Source organism: Ambystoma mexicanum, chromosome 10, assembly GCF_040938575.1.
Source record: "Ambystoma mexicanum isolate Mex_15411 chromosome 10, UKY_AmexF1_1, whole genome shotgun sequence".
Taxonomy (NCBI): Eukaryota; Metazoa; Chordata; class Amphibia; order Caudata; family Ambystomatidae; genus Ambystoma; species Ambystoma mexicanum.
In genome coordinates this window covers 911846324-911861996 of record NC_090932.1, presented here as the reverse complement: position 1 = coordinate 911861996, position 15673 = coordinate 911846324, and the positions used below count along the sequence as shown (strand labels likewise).

Here is a 15673-nt window from a genome sequence, read left to right as displayed (position 1 = left end):
GAATCCCTCGAATACAGTGCAAATCATGCGATTTGGGATTGGGATTTGGCCAAATTATATTGCCCAGGTTCATTTGTGTTTGTGTGTGTTTGTGTCTGACATGGTGCACAGGGATGTGACATACCTTTTTGTACATATGTGTGTATGTGACATGGCTCATGTTTCATAATGCATGTATTTCATGTACATCTTTGCACATTTCCTATATGCCTCCTATACATATGAAAACTCACATTAATGCGTTTGTGAAGGCATGCATATATGTTAAAGGTGCATGCACATTTCAGACATGTAAAGTTCATATAAGAAATCATTTATTCTGTACATGATTGACATATAGATACATCTTAAGATTTGAATATCTCTAAATTGGGCAGTTCAATTATAAAAAAATAATATTTTTAGGACAACAGACGCTGTTGAGATGGAGGTGCATGGGATACATTTCAAAAATCGAAGCAGGCATTTTTCAGATATTTGGGACGACACATTTTTGCCTTTCTTTGTGGGTAAACCCCATGTTAAAAGTTGTTTGAAACGCAATTGAATTAAATTGCTTTAAGATATAAACCTCATCCATGAAAAAATGCTGAAATGTTCCATGTAGGGGCAGATGCCTCCAATCTTTACTTTGCCACAGTTTCATAATTTTACATGGAAGGGTTCAAAAGTTATTGGGAAATGTTATTTTATGAAACTCTATAGACAATGGGCCTCATTACGACCCTGGCGGAAGACCATGGTGCTATTAGCACCATGGTCCATGCCAGTAAGTTACCGACTACACCATGGAGAAAGGGGGAATTACCACCCCATTACAAGGTTGGCGGGGCGGTAATTCCCCCTTCCTCCATGGCCCTTCCCCATTCCCATTTTTGCCCCATAGGGCTCAATGGGAATGGGGAAGGCGTTAAGTACGGTGCCGCAAATTGCGGCACCGTAATTAGCACCAAGCTCCCTTTGCGGGTCCCTACTTTAACGGCTGCTCTACACCAGCCGTTAAGGTCGGGTCCCGCAAAGGGACCTCGTAATTAGGCGCTAATAGGTTAACGGCGCCGCAGCCTTTTACGGCGCCGTTAACCCATTAGCGCCTGGGTCGTAATGAGGCCCAATTTGTCTTAACATCAACTATGCTGTGTGCTAACGTGATAAAATAATATAAATAAATGTGCTTGCTTCGGCAGCACACATACTAAAATTGGAACGATACAGAGAAGATTAGCATGGCCCCTGCGCAAGGATGACATACAAATTCGTGAAGCGTTCCATATTTTAAAAAATTAATAAATAAAAAAATAATAATATAAATATATATATATATATATATATATTTATATATTTATTTATATATATATATATACAGAGAAAGAGGTGAGAGAGAGTTGTATGGTAGATACCCGTTTTAAGACAATGATGTACTTAATAAATCAAGAAGCACGCAGTTTTTTCGGATCTCTAGTCCTGCTGCAGAATTAAGTTTCACTCTGAGAATGGTCGTTTTGGGGAGACGTTAAGACATCCCTGCTAAGCACACCAAAGGGTGACAGAAGTACACACAATAGGCAGAATGGCTAGAGGCAAGCTCCTTGAACATCATAGCATGGAGCATCTCTTGACTTCTTGCAATGCTGCATTCGCATCTAAAAGGGATGTTGAGATGTTGAGGAAGAGCGAGGCATGTGAGAGGTTTAATATTTGAAGGCGCGGGTATTCAGATCACAGGCTGCTTGGATGATAACTACATCCTACACTTTTATGACACCGGGAGAGCTATTATTTCTCAACACTGTGATCTACTGTGCAGAGACCCGCAGAGTAGTGGAGATAACCATCACATCCCATTCACACGGAATGTGCCATTAGACAGTATTATTTCCGATGCTTTTCATTCCATATACTAACAGGTGGCATAACTAAAGCTGGTTCAGCAATTCGTATTTAGATTGTCAGCCCTAATTCCCAAACACACCATTCACGGTGTTACTAAATACAGTACAGTGCAGGAATCACAAAGCTATTCATTTAAATGTGGGAGAATATTTGCAACTCATCAGCGATTTCTGCTACTCTAGGGAGGCCTTTTGTCGTCCTAGAGCACAGCCGGTTTTTCACTGGAGCAACAGACTGGATTGTTCAGGTTTCCATCACAAGCAATGTGACTTAGCCCCATCACAAGTCACTAGAGCAGTGAGCATAGGCTTATTTTAATGAAGATTGTAGTCATGATTTCCAATTCTTCCTTTGTAGCATAGTGGTTTCCTTATGGTATAATCTTGTAGGGCCTAGATGCCTTCTGGCCGTAGTGTCACGCTTTGCAAATACTATTACATTACATACATTACATTACAGGGGTCTGCAACCTTTGGCTCTCCACATGTTCTGAACTAATACTCCCTCTATCCATAGCCAGCATAGTAAATGTTGAGGGATAATGGGAAACGTGTTCAAAACATCTGGTGATGCATAGATTGTAGACCTCTGTTGTAGAGCATCACCTTTTGGAAGGACATGTTGTTTCAAATGAGTGTCTTTGAACAATCGTTTTGAAGCTCTCATGGTTCACCAGAATGCATACTTTCATCTGTCTTTCAGATCACCGAAATACCTGTGTTTTCAAAGCCCAATGTCGACCCTCTTTTATTGAAAGGGCTAGTTCAAATGTGACTAATTGGATTCTACCCTGCAGAGGTACTAGGATGAGTAGCGGCTAAAATACCCACTCAGCCCCCACAATGCTACAAACCAATCATAAAGGTAAAACAGGTACAGTTAAGAGATATACCTCCTCCTCTTTCTGTGCTAACGTGGGCCGAGGGAAGGCTATGCTGTTAAGAGTTGTGTGAATGTGATTCAGTAGTGAGCCAAACAGCAAAGTAAAACAGTCAGAAATAAAGGTAATGTCCAATCAAAGTTCTGTTAAAAAAGAGATATACTTTTTTTAAAAAACACGCCATCTGCAATATAACTGCATAGAAAAACGCTACACAAAACCACCCTTGAGAAAGAACAGAAAATAAGCAAAGATAGCATTATGCAGCACTCAGAGTCATCAGCGGTGTAAGGCACATACAAACCACAATGTTCTTGGCAAAGGATATATTTCTTGAAGGTAAGAAGGGATTCAGTGATCTAACCAGTCTCAAGGACCCAACACTGGACAAAGGAGGCAGTTAAGAGTCAGTATTACCTTCTTATGGAAGGTGCAGATTGTGAGTGCCACCAGGGTCGGTTCATCAGAGAAGTGACTGCCGACTGGATGCATGGTGCGAGTTGAATGGCTTGTGTGCAGTGTTAGAAGATTGTGATTCAAAGGCTCCTCCAGGGTCTTGTCAACTGCTAATGAAGATCTGCGGTGAAGCTCCAGGAGGTTCTAAGACGGTGGGTTCAAATATGAGCTTGAGATTCTAGTCGAGGCAATAACACGCTCAGCTGGCACAGTACAATGGGGTACACATTCAAAGGTGCAGTTCAGTGGTTCTGGAGCAGCAGCCATGTTGTTCTAGATAGGGAATGAAGTCCAGCTGGGTTAGAATAGGGGCTCACTGCTCTTTGAATGCAATGCTTGAGGAAGGCAAATTGTAAGGACCACCAGGGTTGGTTTGACGGTCGGTTCTACTGCAAAGATGCTGGAGATTGGATGCGCTGTTCCACTGGATCAGTTCGATTGAGCACTTGAGGAGCTATGGATTGTAAGAGCCACCATTGTCAGATAGTAAAGATGATGGAGACTGGATGTACAGTTTGGTTTGAGCAGCTCGATGCAGCGTTCGATGATCGGGGCTCAATGGACCTCTAGGATGTGGATGACTGGTGATTGCAATCAGCAGCAAAGATGCTGGTGGTTTGAGTTGTGGTCCGAAGGCAGCAGATGCAATGATGAGCATGTAGTTTGAGCCAAGTGAATTACATGCTCAGCTAGTGTGATGTGGTGGCAAATAGGTCCGAACAAGAGGTACGGCTGTTCAAGATTACAGAGTGCCAACAGCAGCTCCAGAGGGTCCTGTTGGTTTTCAGGCATCGAACAGGATCAAATGGGTTCAACTGTAGGAATGCAGGTTTCCTGACTGTGTTGGTCCTCTTGCTGCTGTGAGTCCCAAGACAGGGGCTCAAGGGTACATTTTAGCCCTTGTTCTCATTCTCCCAAGCACTAGGGAGGCTGGTCCACAACTGTAGGTGTCCTACAATCAATGAGGTCCAAAGTTCTGTTGAGGTTGGCAGATAGGCAGGTCTTGTTCCAGGAGGAGGCCATCACCAATGGGCCCTGGGGATGTTTAGGGGACAGATCTGGCCTCTGCCTTACACACTCAGTCCTCACCTCACTGGCAGAGGACTCAACTCTCCCAACAGAGGCCCACTGAAATCTTCTTAAATGCTTGGAGTCCAAAACATAATTCAAATAAGGCAAAAGCCTACAGTTAATTGGACTAAATCTAGCCTGCTCTAGGGGCCCTGTCTTTGAAAGAAGTGGACTTTGCCTTCTGACATTACACCCAAAGTGTGTTGTGCTACATGAAGTGGAGGGTACAGGAAAGAGAGATAGAGGTAGACTGAAACAAGATGGTAGAACCTTCTCCAACTGTGCAGAGCTCTCCCTGCCTACAATAACCCTGCCCCTTCTCCTTCTCAATAGGATCGAAGACCCCTTTTGTATGCAGCAACCTCGTTTGACCTTATTCCTTTTGAATGTGTGTTCCTTTGATCGCTGGACCTAGGACAGCTCCCTGATAAATGACTGTCTCTGGAGGAGTGTGTTACCTACCCTCACAAAGAGATCATAGAAGAGGAATGGCCAATCATGTTCGTGTCCTGCCACCTGGCAGGATTAGCCTGTCTGGCCAGAAAATAAATCACCTTACAAAGTTGCCTCAAAGGAGCCAACACATGTCTGATATGACATTGGGTATGCCTGAAATGATCATGAGCTGTGTAATGCACCATGCCCAAACTCAGGCATGGCTTATATTTAGGGTTCACCCTGCCACAAATATGGGCTCCTCATAATCGTAATATTTTGTAAGAGGGGTTCATATCTTACATGTCACCTATGTGAGGCAGTGACTTTGGCTGTTACTGCAGCACTCAACAGGGCACCTGTGACCACAACCTGCTCTGTGCCACTGTAGGACAGGCGCTGCAATCAGGCTACTGGTGCAGCAGGGCACTGGTGTACACTGCTTTTGGTATGGAGAGTATGAAAGTGGAATCGGACTAGCAGATAACCTTTTCAGACATGGAATTACCTTTATAATTGTATTAAATTAATACAAATCAACACGCCAGGGCTTTTACACTCTTGCCAATTGGCAATCCATCACATTAAATATTCCTGTTTTTTAACAATTCTGCACTTAAAGGAGGCTCATACCTTACTCGCAAATATGTATATCCAAGCTTTTCAATATGCTGCACATAATTGCATTTAGAAGAATGTGCATCTTCAAATTCACATGCTCTACAATTGTGGGATGGAGGGCTGAAGTTGCATTTGGGCTTGATCCTTGACACCAGATCCCCATGTTTGATACTCTCTGACCATTTAATACCAGAGAGAAAACACTCTCTGGTATTAATGGTGCACATGGTTTATACAAGGTCTCTTTTTTTCACCGTGGACCACAGGAGGCTTTTAAGAGGGGGCACTGGAAATAGGTATACAAATTAATGAACGAAAAAAAAAAACGATCAAATCATCCTACTCAATGAATGGTGTTAGAACCTCCAACATTCTGCTGTGTACACACAGAATAAAGTCCAACACACATGCTCTGTACACAACATAGCACACCCATCCTTTTAATTTCACCATGCATATGATGTCTTCACATGAGCACATACACAGTTTGTGCTCCACACTCGGGTATTGCAGAACGTTTGATGGTGCAATACACTGTTCTTATATGATGGCATTACTAAAGCAATTCAGCTTGTGAATTTCGCATATTTCCAGTTCTGTCCCTTGGGATTTTTTTGATTCTATTTGATATTCATCATGTTCTAATGCTTATTTTAGAACGTTTGCTTCCAGGGACTGTGTTTTAACCATGCGGGGCCTCTATCCTTATGCAAGTACAATTAGAGAACTGTGTGTTTCTGCCCAATGTTAGCGAGTAACATTTGTTTGCATCTTGAAGTAATGGACAAGTAGCACAAGCGTCATCATATGACTGATGACAGCACAGGAAGTGACAGTACACAACTTTTGTTCCTCATGTCCCACCTCTTCTGGACAATATCACAGGAAGTGATGTCACCAAGTTAAGAGGTCATGTGACATTGTAAAAAGTTAAATAATTGAAGTTACGAAATAACAATAAGTTTATGATTAATAAAATAACAAAATACACTGATGCAGACAACAGGCTGTTTTGTTATCAACTATATATTACCTAAGGTCCTGCCTTGATATGCAGATAGCATCCTCGAAATATCAGGGGCATACCCAGCGTAGCAAAGGTAGTCCGTGGTGCTGCCCCATGTATCAATGCATTCTCAAATAGTCAGGTGCTGCCACTCTATTGCAGGCATAGTCCAACATTCCAAGGTATTGTTGCCATATGCTCGCCATAGCCTCACATGTCCAAGCACTACCATCATATGCCAAAGACAGCCTACAATGGTCAGTTAACGCCATCTTATGCCAATTATAGTATTGTAATCAAAGTATAGTATTTGTATTTGTATTTGTATTTTGTATTTGTTTATTATTTATATCGCACACCTGGGTGCTTGGGAGACTTGAAAGTTACATACATGTGCATACTTATGAATAAATATACAGTGACGGATAGATAATAGAGCAGAGGAAGGAACCTGGTTACAGATGGGTCAGGCATGCATAGACAATAGTACCGAAGAAAAATAAGGAGAGGACCTGCAGATAGGAGCATAAGGAATGATCCCAGTGGGTGTACCCCAAGAGGGGAGAGAGTGTAGTTGGACTGTTATGTGGAAGTGCTGTGGGGTGGACATCAGGGAGCTTATTTTGGGGGTTTGTTAGCGAGCCAGTTTTTGATTTTGGCTTTGAAGGTGAGAAAGGAGGGTTCTAGTCTGCGGTGAGCGGGAAGGGTGTTCCAGCGTTTGGCAGCTTGGACCGGGAAGCTTGCTCCTCCTGCTGTCTTAGTAACCATATGTAAGGTACATTCTCCCATGCTTAGCAGCTGAAATCATATGACAGATGCAGCCTAAAAGGCCCGAATCCTGCCACTTTATTTCTGATGCATTGTCCTACGTAAGGTATTGTCATCAAATGCAAGCACGTCTGGGGTCGCGACTGTTGCTGGAACACTTAGCACCATCACTCACATAAATCTACTTGTATCCTTTCCAAATAATTATTTTTGGAAAACTGTTTTCACCTCTGACTGGGGCAGTGAGTACCAAATAGATATGCATTTTGGACAGACTCACATCATTTAAAGCCTCATTAGTTTTCATTTGAAGCTGCTGATAACATCACAGTCTTGGGCTCTTTGCAAATGAAGCCTGAGGCATACATGTCTTTCCCATTTCTTTCATTTAGCTTTCATTCTCCATATTTCATGCTTTAAATTGTACAGTAACCTGTTCAATGGCATTACTGTGACTGGGGCAAATCTATATTGTGAATTGGTGGGGTGTTGATGTGTTCCGACTACAAACATTTGCTGTGACAGGACCCTGTAGCCCCTAAAACAAAAATAAGATACTGGACTCAACTATTATTGCCACCTTCCCCTGAATCTTTGCTCAGCCACAAGTTATTTTCTGTATGATGTTTTCTATTATTTAGCACTGCGGGGTGACTGATCCAACCTTTGAAATCTTAGAAAGGAGATATTGCCCATTTACTGTTCTCACGCACCGCATGTAAGCTATATTCTAATTACAAGATTACACTCTCCCGTTTTTCTTTATTTTTTAGATCCTAAGTAACAATAACACGCAGGAAATTAGTCCGTTATTCAAACTTGTATGGCCTCTGCTGCGGCAGATTTTACCTGGTTGTACTGGGTAACGGTGGTGGCTGGTGCATTTTTGAACTGAAAAAGTGTATATATAGGCACCTAAAATGTGTGAGCAACCGAGCATAGTGAGGGAGCCCAAACCAAACAAGTGGCGTTCAGGGTGATATTCGGCAGAGACATTTATTTAAATAAGGGGTTAAAATTGTGCATTTTACAGCACTTTCTATGAAAAATTGGGAAAAAAGCCAAGCAGTTTGCATGGTAGCAGATGAAAAAAACAAAAGATGCAAATCATCAATAGTACACAGGACCTTTTTGCAACACATTTTCATTATGCCTTTCCCCGCAACATATCCTGTATCTTAAACATGTTCATGCAGGCTGTGCCCATACATGTCCATGTATGCTGCACCAAAATATATTTCCCTATAAAGTGTCCCAGCCACTGATAATCTATATACAGATTAACACTAGTAGTACTAGTACAATTTCTTAATGTGGCATAGTATGTTTTACTTGGCATCAAGGGGTAAAGCAAACATAACACTTACGTAGGCTTTACCCTAGAAGCAAAGTTACTGTGCATCAAGGGTAAAGAAAAGGTGCTACTACCTGACTAGACTGGCCTACATTGAATGTGTGCCAGTGACAACACTTCTGTTTGCTTTACGCTTAATACATGGTACCATGCATCAAGGGTAAATCAATGTGATAAGTGAAGTGTTTTCAGGTGGCTAGACTAGCCTAGAGCAGTCTAGCCACATGATAATGCTTCACATATCATGTTCAGTCTGGCCACATGATAACGCTTAATTTCATATTGCTTTACTGTGCTTTCCTGTGCTACCTGCCTCTTATCTGTGGGGTTAAATGACAGCCTTAAATTACATTATTTTATTATTTTAATTTATTTTATTTAAACAGACTGTGTGGTTTCCTTATTTGAAACCTTTAACCTGAGCATGTCCGTTCTTTCATCATGATTCTTCGTTTGGTATACAGTATCTTAGTAGCAGTAAATTACATTAACTGAAAGGCTAAGTAGGCCTCTGCTGCGAGAGGCATTGCATCTACCTCTAAGGACTAGGCATATCTTTCTATCTTGACCAACATCTTTGACTTCAGCATCCCTTATCGTTTTGCTTCGTTCGTCCTTTGTCCTTTTTTATGTGGAAGCACTGTGGCCCATGGGCGTGTTGCGCATGATAAAAACCAAATAATAATAATAATAATAATAAAAATAATAATAATAATAATATTAATCTACTGGCAAGGCACACTAAAGAAAATGACAGGCCTAAAAAACGTAATACAGTGAAAGGGCCTGGTGAATGAACATGTGTGTCTTGCTGAAGATGACACAAGGAACAGTGGATTAAGGAAAGTGTGTGTCTTTATGCAGTTGAAACCAAGAGACCGCTGAAAAGTATAATCAGAGTGCAGATTGGAAAGGCACATCACATTGCTCGCTGAGAGATAAAGGCTGCATTTTCACTGCAACTGCCACACATTGAAATGCTGTTTACACTGAAAAGTAAGGGAAACTGGGCTTCGCATATGAGAGTTAAAGCTAAGTAATATTTTCATTTAAAGTGAATAAGGCCCACCTTTCAATACAGAAGCCCTTCATTTAAAGACTGCAACATTAATACAAATTGTTGCGTGCCAATTTTTTAGCATCCAACTAAAATAAGGATATCAGGGAAAAGACTTGGTGTGTGACGGTGTGATGCAAGGTATCAGAACATCTAACAGGCTTCACATGACAAATACATGCCATAATTGAAAAGGCTGTGTTGATACAATATGTGAATCTCCTTAAACACAGACAAATGTACTTCTTGTTGTTGGGTAGATTCTTAAGTGCCTTCCTGTGTCCTTATCTGGAAGGGAAATCTCTGTGAAGCTGATGTACACTAAGTTTACAGTTTACAAATGTGGGCTCCCAACATATGTGGGCATGTTCCAGATAGTAATATGCATAGAAAAAACACACTAACAAAGAGGAAAGGAAAGGGACACCAACGCTTATGTGAAAAGAACCTATAGTTATGTCTGGTGGAGCGACTGCCAAGGAATGTCAAATTGTCCTTGGTGTGTTGTAGTTTAGAAGATATGTAACCTTCAGTACTCTAATATGTATCAAAAAATATATATTTATGTTTATTCAAAGCATTTTTCACATTGGAGTAATTCATAACGTAAAACATGTAACAAGAAGGTAAATGACATCTCAATTAAAACATGAAACAAAGAAATAGTTGAACAAATCAAACAAAGCGTAATAATATGCACACTGTGCATGAAATACTAGTACCGTTCTTCAGATATGTTGAGACTATGCAAAGAGTGGTTCAGATGACCACTGTCTGTCTAGCTCAACAATAGAATCAATCTTGTTGCAGGTCTACGTCAAAAAACATGAATAACTGTCGTTTCATAGTGTATGGCATAGTAATGTCTAATCAATGTCACTAGCACTGTGCGGCGGTGGCGAGCTGCCAATCTGTAGGCCCATTAGATGTTTCGGCAAATGTCGCCTTTAGTTTGACTGTTACCTTCTTCAGGACCCAGGCCAATTGCTTTGGGGGACCCTGTGTGCAGACATAAATAAAATTAGTATGTATGCTGTGGTATAAAGAATGCAATAGAAAAGTAAAGGAGGGGCTAGAACCAACCAGGGGTGCAGGAGCGTAGGGCATAAGTCAGGATAAAGGGCTTTACTAACCTCTACATGAGATGCAGCTGGTGTGGCCAGGAAAGCCTGGGGAGATGTATCTGTCTGAATGATGTGGAACTTTGTGCTGCAGCAGGTTCTGGGAATGTGAGGGAGTGGAAGAAAAGAGAGACAGTCTGAGTTTAGCAGGAGACACTTTGGAGGCCACTGTCTCAGTGCCCTAAGTGGCAGACATCATGTGTGTAGCTGCGAGGTGTATGCAAAAATAATAATAATATAATGATACTGGTTGGAGACATGCTTATCCATGCCTGATGAAAGAGGGTTTAACAAAGAAGAAGCACTGGAAAGGCAGGGGAGAAGTCATATCTTCCTGTCCTGAGTGGCTGTGATTGCAGGCAAGTTGCCAGAGTGCCAGGCTGCTCAGGGCAGGGCATCAACGCGAGTGATGGCACTGGGAACAAGTCACATATGGGACCCGCTGTGTGTCGGCGGGCCTATGGGTGGCCGTTACCCCAAGGAAAACTGTCATGGGGCAAAAGGGGGTTGAGAGACACATTTTAGAAAGAATTCTCGCCGGGGCGAGGAAAGCTCCTATGTACAAAGTTAAATCGCCTGCTGAAGCGTGCTGGCATGGAAGGGGCTGAGTGCCTATCGCCATGTGTCCCTGGCTGTATGAGCTGTATCCAGGACAGTGCTTAGTTGCTGCAAAGAAGTGTTGGCGTGCGCTTAAAAAATCGGCTTGGTGCACGCACTGAATTTATGTGTATAGGCTGTGTCAAGGCAACGGGGGGCATGAGATGAACATGCCACAGTGATTGGAGGGATGTGTAAACTGCGTCCTGACGTAGTTATCTGCTGGCTGTGGCTGTGGGAGCAGCCAAAGATTGTGCTGATTCTAAATGTTGCTAAGCAACCCTCAAGGCCATGGGTCCCCCCAGAATGTGGTCAAAAAAGTTGGAGAACCATGCCTGGTGGAAATGACTCAAATGCACAAGGAAGTTAATGACACACTTTGAAAGAGCAATTGGGGGGAGGTTCCATGGGGAAACACAGGTTGTACTGCATCCTAAGTGTGGGGGCGAGGCTGGTAAATGGCTAATACACAGGGGAGAAGGGGTGCAATATGTGGTCTGCATGGGGGGGTGGAAGGAGCACCTCTGAGGCGACCAGATATCTGGCAAGCTGGTACGCAGAGATCTGGGGAGCTCAGGAGGTGTGACCAAACTGGGGCAAGAGTAACAAAGTTACAGTACAAAATGCACTTCATTCAGACACTCTTTTTCAGTGTTCAGAGTGTGGATCCACCAGCCTTCTTTCTGGTCCAGTGAGTCATGTATGTTGGGTGTGTTATTGATCACTTCTAGTATCCACCATTGAATGTCCTCATGGGAATGCTGGTGTCTGATGAAGTGAGTAACCATGGGTGCTGTAAGTGTTTTGCACCTGATCTTAGAATTATGTTCCACCATTATTTTGTGGACAGGTCTGCATGTCTGGCCAACAAATCATTTTCCATATGGGCATTGCACACAGTAGATGGCATTAGCCATCTTGCAGTTGGAGAAATGCTTAAACTTCAGTGATTTACCCTTTATGTCAAAACTTTGTGTTTTGCTGGTAAATCTGCAGACACTGCAAGTGCTGCATGGAAATGGCCTAGTATAGGTCTCATGTTCCATAGAGTGTTGCTACTACTGGGGCTGTTGAAGCATTAGTTGGTGAGATAGTCTTTGAGATTTTTGGATCTTTTTAGTGCCATCAAGGGGACTGGTTCATTGGGGAGTATCGTCTGGACCAGGAGCCAGAATTGTCTGATGGTGGCTTTGATCTTGGTGGTTTGATGGTTGTACGTATGTGCGCACACAAGTCTCTCCTCTGCCTGTTTCCTGGTTTTAGGTGTCAGAAGGACCTCTCGAGCAGTGCACCAGGCTCTCATAGGTGCATTCCTGATGACATGTTTGGGATCCCCTCTAGCTTTCGGTCTCCCATCCAGTTTCAGTGCTTGTTCTTGGTAGTCAGCTACATTGGAGCAGTTGCGTCGTATACATAGGTATTGGCCATAGGGTAAGTTGTTATGCAAGCTGGTGGGATGGCTTAAGTAGTGGAGTAGTAAAAACTGTGCACTGCAGGGTGTTATGATCCATCCATATGGTCAGGTCCAGGAAGTTGACTTTTTATGGCTCCAGGGCATAGTGAACTGAATGTTGGGATTTTGGTTGTTGAGCCAATGGTGGAACTCCTCCAGATATTCTGGGGACCCATGCCAAATGAAAATCACATTGTTGATGTAGCGCTTCCACTTGTGTATCTTTTCATGAAATGGGTTCGCTTGTGCCAGGACATGTTGCCTTTTAAACTGGGCCATGTTTATAATGGCCAAACTGGGTGCAAATGCCGCCCCCATGGCCGTGCCTCTAGTTTGTAGGTAAACGTTTTTTATCAAACTTGAAGAAATTCTTGGTGAGTGCTATGGTCAGAAGGTCTTTCAGGAAATTCAGCAGGACTCGACTTTGGATGTCCTGCGTGTTGAGCTCTTCTCTAAGACCAGTGACTGAAGTGGGCAGGAGCAGTCGGGAGCGGTGCTCCTCTAATTCTTTTAATAATGTTTTAGTGTTCCTATACTTTTATTTTGAAAAGAAAACATTCTGGAACAGTTTAGTTTTAAAATAAAAGTGTAGGAAGAAGTTGAAACTTGCACTTTCAGCGCACTGCACTGAACGTTCCCCTAAACAGCAGGCGCATGTGTTTAGGGGTTTGTACTGTGCATGGGATGGTGCGTGGTGATGGGGTTTGTGGGGAGCAGTGCAGGCCAGTAGGGAACATAGTTCCACTACTTCTTTCTATACACTTCGACCACTGCCTAAAACAGCCTATGGCATCCTGCTGGGGAATGCTGGAGTATAGTGCTTGAATGTCCACGGTGACCAATAGATCTGTGGGTTGTTCAATGGTGGTGCCTTCATAGCATGCAATGGCATTCATAGTGTCCCTCAGATAGGTTTCTGTAAATTGGCTGAGTGGTTTGAAAAAAACATCCATAAATGTGCCATTGGCTCCAAAATGAAGCCGCATCCTGAGATGATGGGTCTGCTGGAGGGATTGATGGGTTTCTTATGTATTTTGGGGATTACACACATAGTTGGTGTTCTGCCTTCATTGGTGTTAAGGAAAGCATGCTCCTGCTTTGTTCTCCATTTATTTTTTAGTCCAGTACTTGTGATTTCAAAGACCATCTATCTTATTTCCACTGTGGGTTCCTTAGCAAGTTTCTTGTAATTGGTGTCATCATCTAGGAGGTCAATCACCATCTTGTGGTAGCTGTCATTGTCTAACACAACAATACCTCCTCCTTTGCCTGCTAGTTTAATTATAATCTTATTGTTGGCGCGCAAAGAGGTGACGGCCACAATTTCTTCATTGGTCATGTTGTTACGTACAGATGTTTTTTGGTTCTGTAGTTTAAGGACTTCCTGTGAAACACATTTTTCATAAGCCAGAATTTCCTTCGGGATTTGGTTGTCCTGTGGTGTGAAAGTCGATTTTGGTCTCAGGCTGGTGTCCTCAATGGGTTCTTTATCTTCTTTATCCCGAAATAATATTTTCATTCTAAGACTTCTGAAGAACCTGCACATTTCTATTTCCAATTGATACCAATCTGTATTACTGGTGGGGATAAAGGACATGTCATCCCAATTTTACTGTCCAACTTCCCCAACACAGGCCTTTATGTGAGGGGGTTCTGCCTTTGAACAAAAGGGTGTAGCATGTCATTAATTCTTGGGTTTCTGGGAATGGGAGAGAAGTGGTTTGCTAAAGTGAGACCTCATGTATGAAAAACTGAACGTGTGATGTATGTCTTGTTTTTAAATTAGCTCTGTGTCTATTCCTAAGCAAAATATTGGTGAAGTCCCATTTGCCATACGCATTTTTATGAATCTGTGTTTTAAACTGCTGGCATTTTGAGTGCGCAGGGAATGCCATATAGCAAGCCTTGAAGTTGTACTAGTTTCCACAAAACAAAAATTGTGCCTATGTTTTGATACTAAACCTCTCAGCCAGTAGTGTTGGAGATTCTGTCCTATCATTGTTCCATATTATTATTATTGAAATTCAACATTCCACTGGGTTCATGGGAAAAGAGTTTTGACCAGTTAATTTTTTGTTTGTGCGATGAAAGTAAATGTAGAAAAGTGTGTTTGTAATTGAAGCTGTCTTTTCTGCCACAAAGAACATATTATATTATTCATTGAGCTTATAATAAAAATAAATATATATTTTTTCTGTATCCCGGCCTGGTTCTTGGCTCACTGTGGGCACAGGGGGGAGATGTAGGCGGCTCTATATGAGTCTTTAGTAAGGCCAGCGCAAAAAAACGTAAGTAAGTATTGTAGTGCTCCATGATTGGCGGTGGGAAGGAACTCCCGAGGTTAAGGGTGGTCTCAATATAACGCGACATACATTTGTGTTCATTTGTATACTGAGCCCTATGGGCTCCACAGCAAATGTAGCAACAAATAATGAAAGCAGGTGAGGAAGCATGACCTGGCTCTGCTGGCTCACATTATTGTTCTGCAATTGTAGATACACTGCGTGATCAGAGATGCGTCCACTTCTTCCAGTCAGCGTGTTCACCTTGCTGAGACTGCAATGTGAGCATGCAGACTGACAGGAGAAACCACCTCTTCTGTCAGGCAGCAGGTCTGCACCCTGGAGAGGTGGGGAGGGGCATCCCCATTTTTCAAATGTATTTTGTATGTATGTATGCATGTATGTATGTTATTATTATTGTTTTATTCTTTAATAGCATGACCAGTGCATCGGAACACTTTATATTTACACAATCATAAATATATCTCAACATATATACAGATCCCCAAACAGCAAAACCCCCTCCAATGAAAACCCTACAAACGTTCAATGAATTTCAGAATAAAATTAACCAATAAAACCCTTCAAAACATATTGCCATAACCAGGCTTTCATAAGTAGTCAGTGATAAAACAAAGTTCACTAGGCAAGGCATTCCAAGCTAAAGTGCATCTACTATAAA

At 42.3% G+C, this 15673-nt stretch overlaps 1 non-coding gene across 1 annotated transcript; it reads left to right on the top strand.

The window, feature by feature from the left end:
• The first annotated feature begins 1168 nt into the window (after positions 1-1168).
• On the top strand, positions 1169-1275 carry LOC138496826 (U6 spliceosomal RNA). The gene has a single exon (XR_011278294.1). It is a non-coding gene; the product is annotated as a U6 spliceosomal RNA (small nuclear RNA).
• Positions 1276-15673: the final 14398 nt, after the last annotated feature.